This window comes from Nipponia nippon, unplaced genomic scaffold (assembly GCF_047370975.1).
Source record: "Nipponia nippon isolate SJK-2023a ecotype South Korea unplaced genomic scaffold, ASM4737097v1 scaffold_4, whole genome shotgun sequence".
Classification (NCBI taxonomy): domain Eukaryota; kingdom Metazoa; phylum Chordata; class Aves; order Pelecaniformes; family Threskiornithidae; genus Nipponia; species Nipponia nippon.
Window position 1 is genome coordinate 50,449,150 of NW_028262358.1, and position 18,681 is coordinate 50,467,830.

The 18,681-nt window shown below is 37.1% G+C and overlaps 1 protein-coding gene across 9 annotated transcripts in view; it reads right to left on the reverse strand.

Annotated features, from left to right (window-relative positions):
• The window catches only part of QKI (QKI, KH domain containing RNA binding), a 165,276-nt gene that overhangs the window by 54,228 nt on the left and 92,367 nt on the right, over positions 1 to 18,681 (reverse strand). The window lies entirely within an intron of this gene.

Sequence of the window (18,681 nt, forward strand, 5' to 3'; positions counted from 1 at the left end):
GCATTGTTACATTCCGTGTAAAAAAAATTACATAAACAGTAGACAAACTCAATTCTGTGAATAGTACAAACTGTATTTTCAATGAGATGGGAAAAGACTTCATACTGTGGAGACTGGTTTGCTTTATGTGGTCACTTAACAATAACTTAGGCTTGAAAATATCTTTCTGAGGATATTGTTTGTGTTGGAACCTCATACTTTTTTCTTTTAGAATGCGAAAAAATTGTGATTTCTTAGAGTACCTTTCCCAACCGAACAAAGAAACAAGAAGTACTACAAACACAGTATTGCTTTTGATATTCTTTGGAGCCTTTCAAGGGTTAGACAGATAAGACATACTGGTGGTTAAGCAAACTAACATTTTCAAGAAAAGTGAAACAGACACCATATATAGAAACTCTATCTGAATCACTCCAAAGGACAAGAGAGCAATTCTTCAGAGTTAAAAATCACTTTTAAATACTCATGAAGAAAAGGTTCAAGAATCAAACATTACAAAAGCAACAGAAGTTGCAATTTTCAAAGCAGAGCTACATGTACTGGATGAAGGGCAGAGAGGAGGAGATGACAAGGCTTTAATACTGAAGTCACAGAAGAGCATGTAACAAGATGGTCACCGTTACACAGGTACTCTGTTACATCGATGGCATTAATAATCCCAAAGATAAATCTTAGTAATGATTTCAGAAAGGGAGAGCATGCTAAACAAAACATTTTGTAATGTAAACATTTTTAAACAACAGATATCAGTAAATTTAAGTAACACATTCAAGTATCCAGTCTTTCAAAAAAACAAGATAATGAACACGACACAGAAGAAACTTTCCAACTTTGTTTTTATTAAATAGTGAATAAAGCTAGCTAAATTTCCCAGAAACAGGATTTAAATTTGACAATATTTAAAATGTAATAAAATGAGTAAAAGGGGGGGGGGGTGGTGTGGAAATCAAAACTTTAGTAAATGAGAAAGGTTTACTATGAACTTTTGGATCTAAATAAAGGCCCGCATAAACAAAAACACTTATTTAAAACTTAAAATCCTGGGCACAATAAAAGAGCCTCCTATTTGTAAGACAAACATCCGTGCCTTAACCACAATTCACATTTAAAAAAAAAAATAAGGCAAAGTTAATTGTAAATGTGTCTTTTTCCCCAAATTTCATTAAAATTCTTCCAAGTAATCAGACATGCAGAGGAAATGTTTGAAGATTTAATACCAACAAATACTTGCAGTACTTTATATTCCTATGTAACTGAGGAAGCACTGTTCCTTAGAATATTTCATCTTTAGTTCAGCTGCTTTAAGTCTGAAATGTTTTGTGGAATAAACAAGGATAAAAATGGGAAAAAAAAATCATGAGAGATGTAAGGAAAATTTATGTAAAAGAATCAGTACGTTGAGGGAAATTTCTTTTCACTACTCTTCATGTAACATGTGAACATACACACTATTCCATATTATCAGCTACCGTGATTTTTTTTTTAAATGTTATCTTAGCCAACTTTCCAAACAATGGTGGCTGTGAAAATTTCTCTGTGAATTTCAGAAGCTGAAGAAAAAAAGAGAGAAAAATAACCCTAATTTAGAAAAGAGAACTTGACTCAAAGTGCAGCTGAGTTACTACATGTTCTCTGCTGTAATTTAATCTTTGAAAGAACTATCTACCACAAGGTATTTGCAGCTCATTTCACTCAATCACGATCAAAACTCCACTATTACTATTTAAACAATTTAATTTATTTTTTTTTTTAGTCCAAAGCAGGAGTGAGCTGTTTTCTTTTAAGATGGCGACAAGCTATATTAATATGAGGTAGTACAAAGTATTATGTTACAGGTATGATGAATGAGAGAAGGTTCCTAACCCAGCAGAGGGCAGAGCAAGGAACATGCTGCTACCTCTTCTCGCACTGACTGCTGGGGAGCTGACACAATGCTGGAACGGGAAAGGTACGGGTTAGTAACATGAGGTGCATGATAACCAGCACAACTATAGTACCACAGAAAAGAGAAAAAAAAATAAAAGGCAAGAGGGATAAATGACAAGGAAAGGTGTCCCCAAGGAAAATGGCAAGTTCTGTTCCTAAAAGAGAAGGAATGCCTAAATGCAGTTTTAGCTACCATGTGATTAAATGGCATGCTTATACGTAGTGTGGGCACAAACATATAGGGGCCTTACTGCACTGTATCGATTTCTTTCATAATAAAAATAATACGCTGCAAAGTCTCAAAACTTGGCAGATTTGGAGGAGTTACCTACCACCTGTCAGCAACAACAAAAAAACCCACACATATTGTTACAGTGGATGTATGCCTGATTTGTAACTTTCAGAATACAGAAAAAGACTTTGTTATATAAAACAAAGTAGCCTGCCTCTCTGTTATTTGGTATTTAAATATTTTACATTAACATAATCTCAACTATTGGTGCTGTACTTCAAATTATTCTGTTGCAGCATGAGGATTTTTTTGAGTGTTTTTGGGGGTGTTTTTTTTTTTTTGTTTGTTTTTAAAAAGCTGCACATAGGACAATAAATAGATGATACTGTAGCTCTTTTTTCCACAAAAAGTTATACTCCCCCTAATTTACTTTTAGGTAGAACACATTGTGTGTAAGGTCAATAATCACACAACTATTAAGGTCAGGCCTCACAACACAAACAATCATACAAATACCTATCAGTATAAGTGAACTAGTATATGACTAGTTCTACATATGGTCTTCTATGGTCATGAAGTGTTCTAGTATATTAATAGAAGTCCTATTGTTGTGGAAAGTACTATTTCTCAAGGCAAATGGTAAGACTGAAAGAAAGTTTAAGAAGAATAGAAGTCCACAAGATATGTTTTGAAAAAACAATTAGTAAAAAAAAAGTTAATAGAGTTTGGAATGGGCTTCAAATTTCTTCTGTTCCACCTCAACGGACCAGGGCTTAGAATTCCTCCACTGCTTCTATTCTGTCCCACGATGTTGCTTTCTTAGTGGGTTAACAGTTTTCCAAGAAATGTCTTTTGGTTTATTGAAAATGCTAGTGGAAAGTAATACCAATATGTATGTTCAATTATTTATTTGCTTGCTTGTTTTTACCAAAAGCGTGAAATTCAGATCTACACTAGGTCATTCATTCAAACAGAAAGTCAGATGCAAAATGTATGACAGGGCTAGGCTCACGGGAGGAGAGATAACCTGCAATCTCTTGCAGTTAAGAGCTGCAATTTTTTATGCTACCTCATTCTCCTTTTAAATCCTGAAAGGATGGTTTGGGAAAACATCTTTTCCCCCAAGTAAAATCTTTACTTAAATTAAACTAGTCCTCTGTGCAACAAGTCTTGAAAACAACTTTTTCCAACCCTGTTTTATTATAGAAAATGCTGAACGGGTAAATTGAATGTATCTGGAATTCAAGTTGGAAGGTGTCTTTCTTAAGACTCATGAAATATAGTCCAAGACTTTAAGGGTCTGTTAGGGTTTTCTTTTGAAATTGCTTGGCAAGAAAATGGTGGAAAGATGGGCAGGAGAGAATGACTACAACTTTCCCTGCTGCATAACTTTGTAGAAAGAAACTACAAACTGTGGCTATCTTGAAGTGACGTGCAGCTAAGACAAACCAGCTTACTTCACAGAACCAGAGAACGGCTGAGGTGGGAAGGGACCCTGGACACCATCCTGCACACCCCCCTGCTCAGGGCAGCGTTAACCCTGAGGGCAGAGTTGCCAAGGGCCAGGTTTTAAATGTCTCCAAGGATGGAGAAAAAGCTTTTTCTTATGTTTAAACGTAATTTATTTTATTTCAGTGTGCCCATTGCCTCTTGTCCTTCAGTAGTAACTGTTGAGCAATTCAGCCTGACTGCCAGGTCTATCTACAGAAAAAGCATTGAGGAGTAACAGAAATTGCCATGAGTTACTTTGGGCAAAAAGCATTTGTTACCACAGCAGGAAGAGTATGAGCACAGAAGAAGAAACAGCACCAAGAAAACTTGAATAAAAGACTGGGGAGGGGGAGAATTCAATTGCATGTATTCAAAATTATATAACATACACAAGTAGTAATTTACAGCATGAAGTTTTCCTGCATCCCAGAGACTGTTTATGGAAGAATTATACAGGAAAAATTGAGGCAGTGAAGATGCAGGAAACTACGGAGTCAAATGATTTATGCCACAACCTTGGGAACAACAATATTAGAAAAGCTTAATTACAACCAAACTATCTTGTCTACTAAATTAAAGAACATTAAGAGCAACATAACTGGCAGATGAAATTTCACTGTGCTCCTTGTTTGGCAGAAATTTCAGTATCCTTAAATATAGCCTAATTCTGTAAACAGGTTCCGCTTTCATTCTGTTGCCTGTGCGTATACACTTATTATCCTCAGGGTACCTATACACAATAACGGACTTGAAGAAACTGCTCAATATTTATCTTGCTATTAAGGTCAATGGATCAGGTAGTTTAAAAAAACAACCTTGCTACAACTCCTCGAAATTTAGTTGCACAAAAACAAAAGAAAAGGTAACAATTACAGCATTTTTTTGTTATGGGGGGGGTGGTGGGGTGGGGGGGAGGGGGGGAGAATTTAGAGGGGAGCGAAAAAGCAGACAAAGGATGCAACTGACTTGCATCCATACAGCCAGGCTTTAATATTAGAAAAGTTGTTCCACGAGGAGAAATACTGAAGTCCAGCTCCCTGTTGATTTGTGTCCCGTGTTTTCCGTACACCTCACCCTACCACAGTAATTCCAAGTCATGGTCTTATACCTCCTGCATCTCAGTCCTGTAAGGCCATTTCTACTTGCATCTTCATATCCTATCCCAAAGTTTCCTTCTTAATACCTCAACTATTGACTTAACAAGAAAGAGACAGCAGCTTACTAGCTTTCTATAAGCTATGCAAAGCAGATAACTGAAAACTCAGTACATCTCTTCCCTTGACTAGAGGTATTTAGGCCTCTCCTCTATCTGGCCGATAGTTTTCAAAAAACTTTAAACCCAAAAGGAAAGAAGTGCCTGTCAAGCTTGACTGAAATTGTTCAAAAGATTCAAATGATGAAAGGGGAAAACATTTTCAGACCAAAAGCCATCACAAAATATTTATCAAGAACTTCTAAAAAAAAAAATCTCAAACTTTATTTCTCACCACAAAGGCCTTCACAGTATGGCTGAGTGACTAAAAATAAGTTGACGAATTAAAAACTGGTGAAGTAGAATCCAGACATTTCTAGCTGTCAGAATGCCATTAAAGGAAAATGAAATAAAGACTGAAAAGGAATACTTTCCTAATATCTATTTATATGCAGGCAGGGATATATTAGTCAGACAATAAAGAAAGAATGAATGCAATGTGCTAAGAGTGGAAGGAAGTTTTCCACATGGCATTTTTTTCACAGAGCTATGGCCCTTAGTATTAAAAAAAGTGCAACTCCCATCCTATGCACTTTTTCCACTCTAACTCATACAATTTCCAGTAACATTGGCCACTAGAAAATATAAACACAGCTCAGTACCAACAGCAGGGGCCTTTTAAAGAAATAAAGCTCCTCGCTCAAGGAAACATTGGAAATGAACCTTAGTATCCTCACTCATCTTGAAGTGATAGGTTATTAAATTCTGTTTTCACCAACCTATTACAACAAGCTGCTCTCCCTACTGAATGACGAAACACACAGAAAAGCTAGAGTAAAAAGGAAGAATGTTTTCATATAATGTCAAACTGAACACTAAAATTAAAAGGCATCAGAATAGCTTTAGTCCTTTAAACCATACAAAGGTTTAATTCAAGTACATTCTAAGAACTTTAATTAAAATTATCCTAAGATATAAGAAACAGTATAATCACTCATAGCCACTTCTCACAGTCAAATGGAGGAGGTAAGATGTGGAGAGAAGAAATTCAGCTATTTAGTAAAATTACCACAATATATTTTGTCTAATAAATTGTGCTATAGGTACATTACAATTGACAGCAGTTCTAGTCAAATGTTTCTTTTCCATAATGAAAACATTCACGCATATATATCAAAGTTTTAAAAATAATTGGAAGAGCAGTTTAAAAGAAGCTGTGTGAATTAAAAAAAAAGTTTAACATGTTGATTTAAAGCAATTTTGAAACAGAAGTCAAATTTCACTAAAAAGTGATAAGTTAGAAAGGTCATTGTAAGCAAATTCTAGTCCTGCTCTAGTTTAAGTATTTTTAAATAAGAGTTGATATGTATTGTAGCCATGCAACAATGTCAGGTCTGAATTAATGAGTCTGAGAGAAACATTACTCAACCATTCAATACAGATTACACCTTACTTAACAACCTTTTGTCAACACAGTTGAGCTGGTAAGACAAAGCCAGGGGAATCTGAGAAGAATGCTCTTTCCCCTAAACTAAGTTATTGCTCCCAACCTTTTATGGGCCGTAAGAGTTGTCCATCTTGTGTTGTTCAAGGTAACTTTTGTTCTCGTAACTGTTCTTTCTGCCAATCTGAGCTACAGAGTTTTATTTTTAAGTTTTTGGCATCTCTGCTACAGAGATCGTTGAAAACAAACATTTGGAAGGCAGAGGATTTCTGTAACATTGTGCAAGGAATAAACCACTTAGAAGTCTCAGATACACAAATAACTCCACATCAGCTGATACATATTCACGAGTGCTGTAGCCCTAACGAAAGAAAAATCCCTTGAATCGTCTCTTACTGTTGTCTTATTGTATCCTTTTGTGACCGATCTAACAACTTCAAAAGGTTCGCTCCCCTTACCAGGCAGTCCTTATTCCTCCACTGGACTGGCCCCAGCACCACGCCAGCCTTTCAGAGAGCCAGGCCAACGTGCTGATGCAGCAAAACCACATCCCCTTCCCCCCCATTTTCTGCTGCACAGGTGGGCTGAATAAGATCATAAGGGGCTACTGCATGCCAACCCAAGGTCAGTGCTACAACTGGTAAAGGGAGAAGACAAGGGACATAACTGCCACTTAAAGCACTGGCTCACCATGTCTCGTGAAACTATCCCAAGTGAAATGCTAGTATGTAGTAATAATTGCAAATACAAACATGGAGTTTTCTCCTTCCATTTTTGCCAGTGAACTTAAGTCTTGACAGGACTGACCAGTGAAAAACAAACCAACCAACCCGGAAAAACACACCCACCCCCACCCCCAACCTGTATTCACAAGTGTATTCACATGATACACTCCTGACATTGTTCCAGTAAAAGTTGTTTCTTTAGAAGTAGCCTACAAACAAAATAAGTGCTTAGGTAAGTAGCAAAAATAGAGGGTTTTATCAGATGAAACTCCAAGCCAGCCCTGCAGAAAACCAGTTTAAAATGATGCACTAATTACAGTATCTGTTTGAACAACAGAAGTAATTTTATAACATGAAGCATCAGAACACACTGATTGTCCTAACCCCTGCTGATAAACTGCTTTAATTGTGCAGTTACAGTCAGGCAAATTAACATAGACTTTTGCTCCTACTGAGCTTCTAATGGTAGCAGTTCACAAGCAGAAAGCTGGTGGAAAAATAACGTAACAAAAGAAATGATGAAGGAGTAGCACCTGGTCAGGGAGAACACTGTAGCTTACTTGACATTTAGAGTTCCTGATCGAAGTTTTCTCCTACAGAAGCAACAGATCAACTGCTTAAATTAATAGTCACATACTTACTGTTCTGAATGTCAGACAAGTTAGTATTATTTAGTATGCCTTTAATTATCGATTATTATTGTATACTAAGCCCCCTTCAAGACTATTCTGGATAAAGAAGCAGGTATCTTCCAGCTCACATTAAACTAGGCAGTAGCTGTCAAACACTGTCAAAGGGCATTATCTAAAAAATCTTTTAACAGCTACACCGAAAAACTCTGATGGCGTGAAACAACCTAATGTTTAAATGCACTGAAGAGGATTCTGTTCTCTGTCTCAGAGCCTCAACACATGCTTCGCACCCAGGAAACTTCAAACCAAGCGCCGCCCCAAGTTCAGATCTGCCCTGCAGTCAAAACAGTTCCTACATGCACGAAACACCACGCTGCATCTTTCTAAAGCTGTGGCTTCACAGCACGACGGAGCTGATCCAACCACCACGGTTGAGGAAGAGGAAGGCCCGGTCACCACCCAAGCCAGCGCACTCACCCCCCCAGCTCTGCACGGTCATAGCTGGACAGTGAACTGCTCCAGGGAGCGGAGCCAGCAGAAAACTTCCCCTCGCAAAGGGTAAGTTTCTGTGCAGCAGGCAACAGGATTACATTGCTCTGGGATCTTCTTCTTGCATATTTGTCTCAAGTTGTGCCAGTGTGAAAAATAAGAGCAAAGATTTGTGGGACAAGCTGTATTGTCGAGTGCTTTCAAAACCCAGGAGCCTGTCAAGACTGAATATTTCCCTGTTTGGGATGAAAGCAAAGAAGTTTTGTATGCATCGGTATCCTCAGGGAATAAATGAGAATTTAGCACATGAAATGCACAGCATAATCACAATTCCTGGATATACTTGTTAGAGATGAATGCCATTGTTAATACTGATACTTAAAATTACTATGAAGTGTCAAACTTTACCTAGTCAGAGGAGTGAGGCTGTTGATTTCTCTGACTTTGGACTGCAAGTGAGAGTTTTAACATTTTAACTTTACCAGCATTCCAAAAGTAGTAAACTTCATACAGAGTTACACTGATATCCAAGCATAATTTTATTTCCCCTACAGAAAAAGGAATAAGCAGTACAGGACATTTCACAATACTGTGATTATTTTCATACGTTGACCATTGTTAATGTAATAATATCCGTAAACAAATATCAAGTTCCCCCGAAAGAAAATTAAATACCAATAAAACCTGAATGCAACAGACTTCTTGATTCAGGGTTATCTTCAGACAGCTATTTGAAAGGAAGTACCTCCATGTTCTGAACCTCAAGGTACAGAAGACATTTTTAAATGAAGGCTTAGATCAACAAAACCTCATCTGTGACAGCAGACACATTCTTCAGAGCATTCACTAATCAGGAAATACAGGAAGTTTATTTCAGCTCATGACTCAAGTCCATTCATTAGCAGTCACCAATTAACTTCAAAATAACCTGCAAGTGTTCTAACATCACTTCTGCATAAACCTGTCTACCTCTAAGTTTCTGACCATTATTAATCAGTATAAAGCTGAATCTGCTGTTCAGCTTTAGATGGAGAAAGGCTGACAAAAATAAGTATTCTTCCATCTACCTTAGTATCAAGCAGCACCTATATACCATATAGGTATGGACACAGAAATTAAAATACTCCGTTTACAGAGTCTTAGCATACTTTACAAGTTTTATTTTACTGGTCATTAACAGGATGTTAAAAACAAAACAGAAAAATATATCCAGAATAAACCGTTTTTATGAACTAGTTATTCCTCCCCCCATAACCTAAAAAGGTATTTCTTAAAGTGGGATCAACATGTCAGTAACATCATATTGTACTGTATAATACTATTAAATTTACTTTTTTTAAGTATATAAAGATTCTTCTGTATATCTCAGTTTTTACTTAAGCATTATTCTAGTTGTATTATATTTTAATTTATCATTATATTTCTACCCAGGAGGAAGACTAATACACCAAAGTAATAGCCTTGCTATCATATGCATCTGTATTCCACCTGAAAACTTACCAAGGTGTCTAAAACTCTGCTAAAGTACATGCTGAAAGGCAAAATAGTCTTAATGAAACTGAAAGTCTGATGCCTGTTTTTCACCTGGGATTCTCAAACTAGGAGAGTTGGAAGTGTTGACATCCAAAAGGACCTAATCTAATATACTTCCCAAAACTAACTCAAGGCATGGCAACTTCAAGAAAGTTGCTTTAAGAAAGAAGTTGCAGCTCCAAGAAAATGCAATGTAACAGTCCAGCGGTTGGTACATTGGTCCAGGAAATTACAATCAAGATCCTAGTACTGCCTCAGCCACAAATGCATCAGCATCACCACGCTGATGTTCCAGGAGTGCCCTAACAGCAGGCCAAAGAAAGGCAGAACAAGGCACTTCCCACTTCATCATTTAAGACAGCAGATCACTGACCAGGAGGGGAGGAAAAAAAAGAAAAAAAAAAAAAAAAGAAAAAAATATGCATGAAGTGCTGGAGGCATCTCTAGCCCATCAAAGGGTGTCGCCAGAAGGTGGGTTCCTGTTCTTTTACTTAGGACTGGAGGCTTTTTGCAGTTGTGAATGATTGAGTAAAACGTATATATAGCACTTCGAGGAGAACCTTTATTTCCAACTTCAAGGTGAGCCCCTTGGTTCTTTCCTTTTTCCATTCATATGAAACTTTTACTTTCAGCTATGTAATGAACACAAAAGATGAAAAGCATCATCAGAGCCTGTGGTTTAATGATTTGGGAACTTACGGGAAATACCTGAGCTGTGGTTTCACATTTGTGAATACTTACTTTACTGTTTAAAGAAAAGTGCTATCAGTACTCCTTAGCTGTATTTAAGGGAAAAAAGTGTTCGTTCATTGGTTTCTCAGTCTTCTAGTCTACACAGTAGAGCACTCCTGAATATTTCTTTAGAGATTTTTTTAATAGGTTAAAAAAACAAAACAAACAAACAAAAAACCCCAAACCAAAAACAAACCACCAACAAAAAGAAAAACCAAACGAACTCCAAAACAGCATTCTTGACTGCAATTTGGACTATCGTTTACAGCATACTGAATTTTGAACACTGCAATCAATGTAGTGTTAGTCACTAGCACTTGTAAAAGGAAAAAACATTTAAAAAATGATATTTTTGTATTCAATGCAGAACATCGTCAGCTCTTAGGCTGGCAGTATAATTCTACACTTTTTCAAACATTTTCTTTCCTCTTTTGAAGTACTATCACGTAACTTTCATCAGTAGTAACTGCCCCAGATAATTGTGGCATCTGTCTTTACTGAATTTCAACCATTTTTATTTCTCTAATCCATGTTTTATTTCCTCTCTGCCCTGCTTAGATTTGACTGTTGCTTTGCATAGCAAACTTGGTCAATGCATGAACATTCCGCTCCTCAATAATTTGAGCTTAGTGTTAAATTGATCCATTTTTCAGTTAAGCTCATCCTCAAACACCTGTGCTCCAGTTCTTCTGTGACAGATCCACGTATAAGTGATGTTGAACAAACCATGAGGGTCAAGAAATAAAATAAAACTGCACTTTTCTTCAGGTGCTATTCCTGCTTAATCTAAGCATGAATTCCAGCAATTTTCACTCATTTATGTTAAAAGTCTAAGAAACAGACAAAGCTACATTAGTTCATGTACAGTTTGTTAAATTTCAGGGTTTTTTATAATTAGGAATAAATGACTGATTTATTTAACTGTTTTTTTTTTTTTTTAATTTCAGACTGAATTTACAGCACTGTTAAAGAAAAGGAGGAGAAAGAAATACAAAGAGAAAAAAACGTAATAGCTAAGTGACCTTTTGGAGCTATCAGAATAAATAGAGCTGCTTACACCCTGCATTTTAATGCCAACCTATCCACACACTTCTACTCTCCTAATCTCAATTTGCCTATCACTTCCAGAGTCCAGTGACTCAGCCTCTGATTGAAAATCCAACCATTTTGCTTTTAGCATTTCCTCAAGGATGAGGTACATATATGCCTCGTATATATATATGAAAAATGAAAGATATATCAATAGGGATTCCTCTGCATGAATCTTGGTGAAGGTCTTAAGGGAGCACAATGTAAAGAGAACTTTGTAAAATGACAATATAGACACACCAACTCTACACTTTTTTTTGTTACAAAGTAATTGTAAGCTTTTAAAGAGAAAACTACTCCCCATTTTCTCATGCTGTTAACATTTACAATAATACGTGATTACTAACATCCTTAACATCTTTTCAGAAGCCGCTTAACACTTAAGAAGAACAGTGAAATTTCACTCAGTGCAAATCTTTGCACAAAAGTATATGAAGATGTCACTACAGAACATTTTTAACAAACTCCAATTGAACATGTTAACATAACCTCAGTGTGCCAAGAAAACTGAAAAGTACCACCTCTTAACCCGCAATGAAATAGACAAGTTTCAAATATAGTTATAAACTCTGCACAGAACTGCCAGCTAAATTTAAGAAAAACAAAAGGAAAATTCTTCCGTACCCCCCCCCAAACCAACTGAAGTAAAAAAGAACAGGTTCACAGTTTTTACTCTTCGTACGCACAAAAAAGTTAAGTGAACTCTGTTAAGATTATGAACAGTTACCACTGTTTCTTTAAAATCAGATGACTTACAAAATAAAATTATTTTTATAGTAATATGTTGTTAGCTTTACTTTAGGACATTGTGATCTTTAGGGTTTTACTATTTCTCAAAGCAACAAAAACAAGAGACCCATGACTCAAACCAAACATACCTAGGTAGTAGTTAAGCTTCAAATAACTTCCCGAGCCTTAAAGACACTGTTCTTGCTCAGTGAAGTTTAAAAAAATTAAAAGAGATAAAACAAACATTCATCACCTCTGGTTTTTTTTTTATATCTATTCAGGGGCAGGTTGGGGAGGGGAAAGGTAGAGGAAGGGGAGTAACTTCAATACTTTAACCGGTGACACGTTGCCAATAGTACTTTACTGCTGGGCTACAAGAATGCAGCAAAATGCAGGAAAGAGGCCGTGCACAGAAAAGCAAAGCTGTTTTTACTGCCAGAGCCAGGCTGACATGGTTGCAATGTCAGAGCTGTAGCTCAAAACCTCTGTCTTACACTGCTTGGGAATAGGTCTTTCCGTTCTGGATAAATGTGTAAGTTAACGATAACTGTGAGTTTTGACAAGAACACGCACAGTCAGACTGCAAAATACAGGGGCAAGGGGGGAGTGATCGATGTTACAACAGATCTCATGCATAAGCTGAAGTGCTTTGTGGAATCCTGACCTTAATGAAAAACAGGGTATGAGCACTGATATACGCCTAATATTTTTCTTATTTCAGTCCTCAGGATGAATCTGCCTTGAAGATTTCCTCAAAGACGCATAATGAAGAGCAGGTGTCTGAATCACTCCTGCTTCCTGTAGGGCTGCGGGGATGGCAAGAAGATTCAAGTGCCTAGGCAGCTAAATGCTATCCTGAATAATTAGATTCAGATTACCTCTTATGCCAACATGAAAACATAGCGCTAAACATAAGCCAAACTTTTTCGTAAGTGGTTGCTTAAATGAATATTGCCAGCTTTAGACACAATGCCTGTGCATATAATTAGAACACTGAGCTTACAGAGTCACCTCAGAGAAAGAAACTCTCCCAAATCGCAAGTCAGAACTATTCTGAGTTTTCTTGTACAGAAGGGTTTCTTCTGTAGACTTCAGTTCAACAACAGAGCTGAAATGGTAACTGTTCACTCCCACCAAAACAAGTGGCTTCATTCCTTTCTCTTGGCTGCCTGCAGAGTCCTTCCCTCTTCTTTGCACCAGCAACAGCTCTCACTGAGCCCTTCCAGAGCCAGTTTAACACAGCAGCAAAACTACTGCTGTCAGATTAGGTTTTGCCTGCTTAGCAAGCTGAACTGGCTCAGTGACACATCCCACAAGTAGCAGACTGAGCACAAAGGAGGGCACAAGCATATCCCTCTGTAGGAGGCCGCCAGCTGTCAGTCTCGCCCGCAGCAGACGGCACAGCCAGCCCAGTCCCTCCCCTGCCGCACCAAACCACTCGCAACAGGGTGTGAGGATGAGGGAGCCCCGTGCTCCGACTGCCTGACTTCCAACTCTGTAGATGCGTTGGGAGCTTATCAGTGCTGCTCACGTCAAATGTAATTTTACTATAATACATGAATTGCTATTTAAAAGTTAAGTATTCTGAAAACTCAGTTTCCACTCACCTCAAGTTAGGCGTGCAAAGCAATCAACATTTTCCACTTCAAATGTTACATCTCAGTTGCTTACCTGAGAAATGAACACACTATGTCCCATTTATTTAAATAAGGGTGTGGCAAAAAAAAAAAACAACCAAAAAACAACTAATCACTCGCAGCATAGTGATTAACTCCAAGGAAAAGTTCATTTATACAAAAAGGTCGTAACTAGCAACCTTAATTCTAGCATCCTCTAATTTGAATTTGCAATCTCAACACTCTTCTTAAACGTGTAATTTCACAGGAGACATCAGCTGGGTTTCCGTGGCCCTGTTTCCCTGTTCATCATACAGCAGCACTAATGCTGCCCTATTACATAAGGCTTTTTTTTTTTTTTTTTAAAGGCGCCTTTTGCAATCGCTTAGGAGTGCTTTCCACTAGCGAATTATATAATTGATATGTCACTCAGTTATTCGCGCTCTCATTTCTTTACACAGTGATTTCTCCCATAGTACCAAATTCTGGAATTTTCAGATTTACAGAAGCATTAGAAAGATGCCTTGCATTTTGGATTAGAAAGGAGTGAGACCAGAAACAATGCTCAAAGTTAATTCTGCAGTCAGCAGGCCTCGTGAAACTCTTATCTATTACAGAAGGGCTTTATCTTAGTGACCAGGTACTGTTAAGCAGATGACTACCCATGGTTCTTATCACACTGCTTAGATGGTGGCTTGCTCTGCTCTAAAGTGGCCCCCTCTACAGTCCATGGGTCTTTTGGAGAAGATAAACAGTCAAATTCATTGACTAATGTAACAAACTCATTTTCCACAGAATATTGTTGTTAAACAGATATTATGGTGCAGGTGGCATAAGTTCATAGCATGTTACCAAATATATTGTGTTGTCCAGACAGGGTAAGGGGTTCTTTTACCAATTGGAAACAACCGAAAAGCTAAATTTCAGGGTCACACTAATCCATATATTAACTGATTTGCTCCATAGCTAGAAAGCTCACCAGTTAATTGCAATGGTTTTATTCAGGCTGAGCCTCCATTCATACAGGTTTTCTGAGGTTTTGGGGTTTGTTTTTCCTTTTTTTCTTCTTTTTTTCTCCCCCCCCCCCCCCCCCCCCCCCCCCCCAAGGAATGGGCTCTGCAAGCTTTGTGTTGCCTGGTTTGGATTCATACTATGGTAATACATCTAAGCAGTGCATAAATAATAGTGTAGTATGTTGTTATCCATGATTTATTAAACTTTTTCTTCAATGGTGACCTACAATCAGTAGTACAGTACTGAGCGGAACAAAGAATAGAGCATTTCTACAGCATTTTATATAGCATTGCTGCTAAGACTGTTAGATTTTAACACATTGAGTAATAACAGTCTAGCCTTTTATTTCATGTCCATTCTCTTATTTTCTCACTAAGCTATTAAAACAGCAAGTTTACTCTAAAACTATAATAATTTAATCTTATAGGGATTACACAAGCATATATTTATATACCTTTGGTTTTAAATCATTTTACTCCCTCCTCCTGAAATAGTTCCATTCTTTCCATATTTACTCAGTTGCAACAATTCCAAAACACATTTATTTGTAAACAAATAACCCGGACAACAGTTCAAGACAAATGGAAAGTAACAGGCAAGATACTAACACAAATTAAATAGAACTTCTACTTTAAAAATAAAACACAGTTTTGTTATAGAGAATACAGAAAACTCCCCAAATTTGTCACTGAGTACAGAATCACAATAAATATTAGCTAATGAACTGAAGTTGGGTCCTTGAAAGAATGCAGAACTACTGCCTCAAATGATCTCAGCACAAACTTTCCATGTATTTATGACTGAAATCTTGCACACAGTCTGTAATTTTATAGTTTTATTGAAGCAGTTGCCTCAAATCCTTGCTACAATTATATGGGATTTGACACACCCAGATTACCACCTAGGTAACTCAAAGTGTGACCACTGTTCCAAACCTTCTTTATGACCAATTTCATGCAACAACTCTATTGATTATAATGATTGCAGAAGGAGGGGTATCCAGCATGTGGCATGTGTTCTCAAGGCTAGAGTAAAACGTAGTACTAGTCAAGCCACTTAAAGACTGTATAGCCGAGTGCCAGCTTGGCACTGATATTAAATGGCTCTTAAGAATACTGCTGATAATATATTAGGGGAAGCCTTTCCTGCAGTACAGAGATGATGGATCTTCAGGATCAGTATCGCCCTTTACCTCTCAGGTGACATCAATCCAGTGATTAAAAAAACCAACCAACCAAACAAAACCAAAGAACGGTAAGCCAGTGGGTAGTTCCCTTCAGCAGTACTACTTTAATGATTCATAGGAATTGGAACGTTGCAACCCATCAGTACTCTCTGGTGGCTTTCACAGAGAGCTCTCTGGTCCTTCACTGAATCTGTCCTTAAGGTCGGGGTTTGGAATTCTTTCTTTGCTTTCTACACTTAATGAGCTGAAAACCACAAATTTTCCAGTTCATTTAAAATAGTATACATTCCCATCAGTTCTTTATATAGTATGTATGCAACATATTTAAAATAAAAACCTCGTGAAAATATTTAATAGGAAAAAGTAATTTTAAGTGAAATTATTGAAATAACATTTCTGTAAATGAGTAATCATGAAAAAATATTTCTGACCACTCTTTAAACTTGAAAATAAAGTGTAATAAAACCCTTACTCATTACATTAACACAAAAGAACGTGAAAGCTATTCAGAATTTTAATTCAAATATCACAATATTTACATTGCATACATGTATACTGGTCTTAAGAGAGAATGTCTAGATATGCATCCTTCAAGATCACATTCCATCAGCAGTCCTAGAACTGCTGTTTAGGATACAACATCATCTTTCCAAAAAGACATCCAGTTTCACATGAACTTTTTGAATCCCATGAATTTTGGTAAAATGTACCAAAACATTCACCAAAGGAATGTAACGTTCAAAAAATCTCATTAAATAGTGAATCTGCTGACATTTTCCTTTGCGAGTTTTTGAGCAAAAAATGAGTGTGCAAACTGAATAAAAACTACAATTAACCGAATTATCACAGCTCCATTGCAAGTCACCGTAACGTGAAAAATTAAGACTTAATTATGCAAAATTTCAAGTTCTGCTTTTTCAACACCGTGTCCAAAGAGAAGCACGGGTAGGATCTATTCGTTTCCCTCAGCTAAATAAAGATATTAATGACGAGAGAAATATTAATAAGTACTGGACAGATTAAAAGAACCAAAACAGTGTCATTACAGTACGAAGCCACAGAAGCAAAGTCAATCCTTGATGGTTTAACCAAGTCTACAGACATTTGACGTAATTAATAGATTCCAGTACATTATCAGAAACATGCAAAAAGTTATTAAAAAAATTAACTGCTTCTGCTCTTCAGAAGACAATTTCCAAACTTGTTTTGTTAAAATGTCCATTATATACGGTTTTAGATTGCATGCTTATCTGCCTACACACAAAAAAAAAAAATCAAACCAAAGTTTTACAGTTTAAATTAATATACTTCTGAATAACAAAAGTCAAAGAAAGATGGTAAGGCTGGGGAGAAAAGGTCATTATTGTGCATGCCTTTCTTAAGTTCCACAATGGTTTCATCCATCTTAGAAAATAAGACAGCATTGTGCATGAATTGAGGACAAAAATAATTACACGCTCTGCTCACATCCTAGAGAGATAGCTAGAAGAAAGGTGGCTTCCTTCATTCTGAATGTTTCCTACTCTTCAGGAAAGCACAAGTATAATCCCTTTTTTCAAAATGCATTTCCAACAGACGACAAAGATGTATTGCCAGCCGACAGGTGCTGACCTCCCGCTTTCTGACCCAGTCACTTTCTTATTCCCCTCCTCTCCCTTCGCAAACTGGCACAGGTATTAATTTGGGTCAACACAGCTTATTAGCTAGCAAAATTTTTTATTCCACTGAACTATACTCCCACATTAGCTGACCAAAATCTAGCTTCTTTCCGGTCCCCATTGTAACCCTCTAACATGGAACAGTACATTTCCCCCCACCTCCCAAAAGAGAAGCTGAGCAAAACTGTCCCAAATACACGTAATCCTGTATCATTATGAAACAATGCAAATTGTCTCTTTTTATTGATGATAAGGAAGAGTAAGGTCCAAAAAACCAACTAGTTTCCTAATGGAATAGTTTTGAAAAAGGTTCTTTACAAAGTATTCAAAGAAACGTGGTAAGAATTAACAGCATCAGCATGCCACTTGTAATTAGTATTCTCCATGTTACAATTGTAGGCTGCCAACAAAATTAAAACATCTCTACGTATTTGCTATTACATTTTAATCTTTGCACTGTATTATGACTCAAGAACTCATCCAAATGTGTCACAAATTCACTTCAATACTTTCAAACAGGAAAAAGATGCCAAAAACACTGAAAAATTCCCCAAAAGCCAGCTCTGATACTTCAAAGAACTAAAACCCAAGCATATAGTTTCACAACTTTGCTTCCCAGTTCTCAGTTAGTATCTAGTATTCACGGTCAAAAAATTCTGGTCTGTTTCAAATGTCTGCAGCTTTAAATAAGAAAATTAAACACAGCAAAAAGTTCATTAGTAGTGGAGAGAACAGGTATTTCAAGCCTGTATGTTCCATATTTTGTGTCTAAAAAACAAGTCGGGGACCCTGCATTTATCATCTGAAGATGTAAAAAGCATCATCTCCGCATCATACCAAGAAGCCACAGTCATCCAGCTCAACTAATTCAAGAACAATTACCACACTTTGCCTAAAGCCTGTAGTCCCACAAACGCCTATCACCATATTGATAAACATTCTTTGGAACCACTCTGACAGCAGAGGTAAGAACAGGAGACAGCCTGATAGTAC